The following is a 6,465-nucleotide window of genomic DNA, read 5'->3' as shown; positions in this document are numbered from 1 at the left end:
AGGTAGTCTCTACACATCTACTGGGTACTAAAACGCCTCTTGGAAAAGGCTCTGGAACAGGTGGCGAAGGAAATGGCAGAAATTGCGAACGGCATGCCAAATTTGCAGAAAGAAATGAAGAACTTCCAGGTTATCATGATCAAGCAGAACAACAAACTGGAGGAGATGCATCAGCTGCTATCCCGGATGGATCGCATAGACCCAAGTAAGGATGAACAAATGGATGCTCCCATGGACATGGACTAGAATACAAGCATCAGAAAGGAATGATCCTTTTGAGTCTCTTTAGCGTTTTGTGTGAACCTTTTATTTTAACAGTGTTATGCATGAAAGTAGCTTAATTGGTAGTTTCAGATGTATTGTGCATATAGCATGAATGGAAAGACTCGTTAAATTTTGTTTTTTGAATGCTTATAGAAAACTAAGGTGGCCAACTGACCTAGTTTCCCTTCGGGGCAGGTTAAGGCCACCAAAACGATGTATTTGGTTTCGTTGGTTTTTATAAATAGAAAAGAAAGGCACTACTTATACTTAAAAAAAAAAAAAAAAAAAAAAAAATCTATTTTGGTATATAAAAAAATATAATTATATAGTTTTATATTAAAAAGAATGGTTAAACTTTTGTATTAAAAAAAGTTACATTCCTTTAATAATAAAATCTAATTTTATATTAAGAAGAGTGATATTTAAATAATTGTTAATATAACATAATGATTCAAGTTGTCACATTCACTACTAAAAGATTTGGTATTGATTTTGTCATATTTTCAAAATCAAAATACAAAAATAGATATTGCTTTATAGAAGTAGTGAGAACTAACATAAACTTACAAAACATTCTAAAAAAAGTAAGTAAATGAAAGGACATCCTCCTTATCTCTTCTTGCTTTACCATGTAGGGTTAAAACACGATAGAGGGGTCTTTATTTTTCATTGAATGTTTTTTGTCAACTTTTATATTGGGTAAAATCTCATAAGTTGAAATCAAAGTTCTATTAATTGTTTGAGTTTGAGTTTAATTTGTTGTCACAAAGGTGTTGCTAAAGCTTGCTATAGTTGTTTGTCCTTGTTTTGTATGCATTCATTAAATTTGTATTCATAACCTTCAATTCTTTTATTTCGTCTATTATCTCTAGCACATATCAAATTTTCTCTTGCCCGTCTACCAAGAAAATCTCGTACTAGACCACATTTACATTAATGAAATCCTTCTTAACTTTGTTTATCCCCTCCAACCTTTGCATTTGTCTCTTCATTTATGAGAACTCACATATTGTACGTTTGCGACATTGGAAATAAGCCATGGGTTCCCAATCTAAAGACCAAGTCCCTGAGCTACCAATAGACTACAGTCCATGCCAATGACTAGATGCATCCCTTTATGGTTCACAAGTTGATCCGATTTTAAACAGGAACGCAACAAATTACAGAGGTAACCATAAATACAGAGATGCAGCGGAAATAATACTTCATTTCATTATTGTAAAATACTGAAATATGCTTACAAACAGGAATGGAAATAAACTAGCTAGGGTGATGGTAGCTTATCCCTAAGAAGAGATGTGGTGGCTACATGCCTCTGAACTGTGTTACAATGAGGTTCGAAGGCCTATTTATTGTTGAGAAATAATGGAAAAACCCTAAACATCCAAAAACCTAACCCTAGAAGATGAAACACCAAACTGCGGGCCCCGTTTGGGTAAATTGGTACATCAATTTCCTAGGGTCATAACTTTGGCATACGATCTCTGTTTGACGCGCACAATATATCGATAGAAAGATCTATCCGAGAACTACAACTTTGGGAAGAGCAACATTAGTCCATGGACCCATGTTGCTCCCAATTTCCCCAAAAAACGTCGTTTAGGGCCTCAAAACGGCTCCGGAAGTTCAGGACTCGAAAAACTGCTAAAAATAGTAAATTGTGCTACAATTAAGGAAACTGAAAAGATGAAAGAGACAATGGTGGGGGTCCAAGTGGACTTGGCAGGTGACCACCAATATCCACCTGGATCATTCCTTCCCCCCTTAGGAAGCAATGGTCCCCATTGCGTTGAGTTCCTCCGTGAGATGAGGAAACTTCTGCTGAACTTGGTCCCTAGTGAGCCACTTGCCTTGGTGAAGGAGTTGGCCTGCTTTGAAAATTCGATACAGTTGGATATTCTGTTGGCGAGTGTGCTTGATCTGTGTGTCCATGATCCGATCAGTTGCATCTTGTTCCATGCAATCTGGATTTAACTCTGTGAGTGTGAGTTGTTCCACAATGTCGGATGTGTCTAGTAATGGTGGAAAGTATGGCTGAAGGCGATCCACATTGAACACTGGGTGTAGGCCAAGGAATGGGGGAATGCTGAGCTCAAACGCATTGTCTCCCATAGCCTTGGTAATGGTGTAAGGACCATATCGTAGTGGTTTGATTTTCTGACAGGGTCCGGTAAGGCGTTCCTTTTGCAAATGCAACCAGACTTTGTCGCCCACCTGAAACTTGTGTGGCACCCGATGTTGATCATGTCGCTGCTTGTACTTGGCATTTGATTTCACCAGATTGTCGTGGACCTGCTAGTGAATATGTTGGATGTGCTCAATGAAGTTGTTTGCCTTTTCTGTTTCGGACTGGACATGAGCCGAATCTACGTGAGTAGCTGCAAATGGCATGGCCACATCAATGGGACATAGTGGTTGGAATCCCTAGCCCACTTGAAAATGGTTGTGGCCAGCCGAGCTGTGGAGAGCCTGGTTGTAGCTGTGCTGAACATAGCGGAGGCTCTCATCCCATGTGCGTGGATGCTTTTAGTTGTACATGCGCAGAATGTGTACGATCATCCTGTTCACAACCTCTGTCTGGCCATCAGTTTGAGGATAGAAGGCTGTGGACTTAGTGAGTTTGGTGTTTAGCATCGACCATAGGCCTTCCAAAATGTACTAAGGAACCTGTTGTCCTGATCTGAGATGATAGACTGTGGGATCCCAAAGTGTACCCACACTCGTTCAAAGAAGAGTTTAGCAGTGGCTTCTATTGTGATATTCTTCTTGCATGCTGCCATAATGGCCATTTTCAAGAACCTGTCGACAACCACGAAAACGCAGTCGTTTCCATGCTTATTAGAAGGAAGGCTCGACATGTAATCCATGGAGATGGATTCCCAAGGTTGACTAGGGGTAGGCAGCGGATTATAGAGGCCTTGCTTCTTGATGGTCGGTTTGGCAATGGCGCAGGTAGTGCATGATCTGATGTACTTCCCAACATCCTATTGAAGATTCGGCCAATAAAAATACTTCTGCAGTACTGCCACCGTTTTCTCGACCTCAAAATGCCCAGCAGCCCGACTGTAGTGTGCTTCCCAAATCATCTTGGCACGCTCACTTGAAGGAACACAAAGGTGATCTAGGTGGCATAACAGGACATCCTAGAGGTGAAAATTTGGAACATGTTGACCCTCCAAGAGTGTCTGGTATGTGTGGCCAAATTATGGGTCGCTTTTGTAAAGAAGTGGCCAATCAGAAGTCTCATGCCCACAATAGTTGAGCACGGTGGTTAACGCCATGATCGGTTGGTCGACTGAGGTAATCTGCAACATTATTGGTGTTGCCCTTCTTATACTTGATATTTAGGTGGAACTGTTGCAGGTATGTGGACCACTTCTGATGGCGATCATTCTGCAATTTCCCTTGGCTCTATATCAACTGCAGGGGTTGGTGGTCTGTGTGGATGACCGTTTCCTTCCCCAAAATGTAATGCTTCCATTGTCGGTAGGCCTGCACAATGGAATACATCTCTTTGTCATAAGTGGAATACTTCCGAACTGTGTCTGAAAGTGTCTCACTGTGATATGCCACTGGATGCCCGTGTTGAGTAAGGATTGCCCCAATAGCATAGTTAGAAGCATCTGTCTCGACCTCAAATGGTTGTTGCAAGTCTGGTAATGCGAGCACTGGTGCCGAGCAAAGGTGATCTTTCAACTCTGTGAATGCCTTCTGTTGAGACTCAAACCAAAAGAATTTTGCTTTCGCTCCTCCCTTGGTGACTTGGCTCAAGGGCCAAGTGATATGAGAAAATCCCAACACGAACCTGCGGTAGAATTTGGCAAGACCTAGAAAGTTGTGGAGCTCTGTCATAGTGGTTGGAGATGGCCAATCCCAAATGACTTGGATCTTGGTTAGATCCACATGCACCCCCCCTTCATCGATAATGTATCCTAGATACTGAACCTAGGTCATGCCAAAAGTGCATTTCTCCAAATTGGCACATAACTTGTGTTGCCACAATGTTTGGAGAACCTGTCGGATGTGGTGGAGGTGCTCTTCCCAACTCTAACTGAAGATCAGGATGTCATCCAAGTATACCACTACAAATGGGTTGGTGAATAGCCGCAAGATGTCATCCATTAGCCTCATTAAGGTTGCAAGAGCATTCATCAATCCGAAAGGCATAACCAACCATTTGAAAAGGCCCTCCTTGGCTATGAAGGCAGTGTTCCACATCGGAGGGTTCGATTGGTACCTGGTGAATCTTGAATTCAAATCGATCTTGCTGAAATATTTTGCCCCCTTCTGTTGGTCCAGGAGGTCATCAATTCATGGGATCAGGTACCTATTACGGACAGTGATCTTGTTCAGTGCCTGATAGTCAATATAGAGTCTCCAAGTCCCATCCTTTTTCTGTACCAACACGATCGGGCTCCCACAAGGCGATGAACTCGGACGGATGTGACCTTTCTGCAACAGCTCCTGAATCTGCCTCTTGATTTCATCGTTCTCCAGAACAGAGCACCGATAGATTGGTCCATTGGGCAGCGACGCACCTGGGGTCAGATCGATGGAGTGCTTGACCTGACAGTGCAAGGAACTCATACGGGGGAGGTGAAGATGTCCTAATACTCCTCCACGACCTTGTCCATCTGTAGTTGTCGTGCGGAGGGGCCTTGTCTGGAGGTCGTGGCCACCGTCTTCTTCTTTCCTTGAGGGCGTATCATCAGGAAAACAAATTTTCCAGTTTTGGAAATGAGCTTACTACATTGTTTTGCAGTAACCAAAGAGATGGTGGTAGGCGGTGCTACCTCTGGTATCCTGTACAACTTATTTCCCAAAGTAACAATAATAGCACGGGGCCTTGATTCATAAACAACATGTCGCTTCCAAAAGTATGGTTGTCCTAATAATACATCACAAACATCAAGGGGAGCAACGTCACGCAATACCTCGTTCATGAAGGGCTTGATGTTATATGGAAGGTGACACTGCTGGCTTACGCGAAGATCCCGTCCTTGGTGAAGCCACCCAATGGTGTACGGTTGTGGATGTGTTGTGGTTGGTAAGCCCAGCCGCTTCACGACCTCTGCCGAAATGAGGTTCTTTTGGCTCCCGCTGTCAACAATGAACTGTAGCGGGGAGCCCTTTACCCACATTTAGGAGTGGAAGAGACGCTCCTCCTCCTCTGGGTCTTTGGGTTCCTCCTTCTGGATCTTTGTGGTGGCAACGGTGGCATCGGGCTCCGCATCGATAATATGCTTCCCTTTGTCATTCTCCTTGTCTGGTTCTGACTCATATTCATAACATGCATCTAATTCTGAAACCCTTAGCTCGGCCACCGGTGACTGCTTGGCCCGACACTCACTTGTGTTGTGAGTGGAGCTCTTATGGAACTCACACCACTTTCCCGTGTCCTTTTTCAGCTTTGCGACGCTGTTCTTTGCTTGCAGCTTTGGCGGGTTGTCTTGCGTCACCCCGCCTTGGCTTTTTCCTTTGTTTTGCGGTTTGGGAGCACCTTTCCCTTGCTTCGGATTTGCAGATCCAAAGTCTCGCTTCTTCTGTTTAAAATTTTGCTCAACCTTGACGGCATATCGGTATGACGTGCCGAGCGAGGAGATGTTCAGGAATTCTATTTCTTCCTGGACGTACTTGTGCAGGCAGTCGCGGTATTTGAGTGCCAAATGCTGCTCTGAATCCTTGATACCCAACTTTGTGCGAAGGGTATGGAAAATATTGGTAAACTCTGGCACGTCTTGGTCCCTTCCCTGCCGCACCGTGGTCCACTTTATGTATTGATCCTCATAGCTTCTGACAGGGTAGTACTACTCCTTGACGGTAGTCCAGAATGAATTCCAAGTGGGTGCGAATGAAAATAGTGAGCCCGTACTTTCATCCTTCTGCTCGTAGAAGGTTTCCCACCAGTCCTTGACGTGAGGGGCTGCTTTGAGAAGAGCGAAAATAATCTTTTCTCGACTCGAAAAATCATGAACAAAAAATACCCTTCTAGTAGATTTAACCATTTATCTATGGCATCTGCGTCTATTTGACCCTCGAAGATGGGGATTTCAAAATTAACTTGTACCTTAAAGGGTGTGGCGTTTCCAGAGTAGTTGTTGGAAGCCGATGCGTCGCCTCTGGGTAGCCGCTGAAGGATCTGGGCAAAGTTGTCCATCATCGCGTTCCTTTGCCACTCAAGGGCTTCTTCGAGCAAGATTT

Source organism: Pinus tabuliformis, chromosome 8, assembly GCF_031772625.1.
Source record: "Pinus tabuliformis cultivar Carrire ecotype Pingquan chromosome 8, CPIR1, whole genome shotgun sequence".
NCBI lineage: Eukaryota > Viridiplantae > Streptophyta > Pinopsida > Pinales > Pinaceae > Pinus > Pinus tabuliformis.
This window is presented reverse-complemented; position numbering follows the sequence as displayed.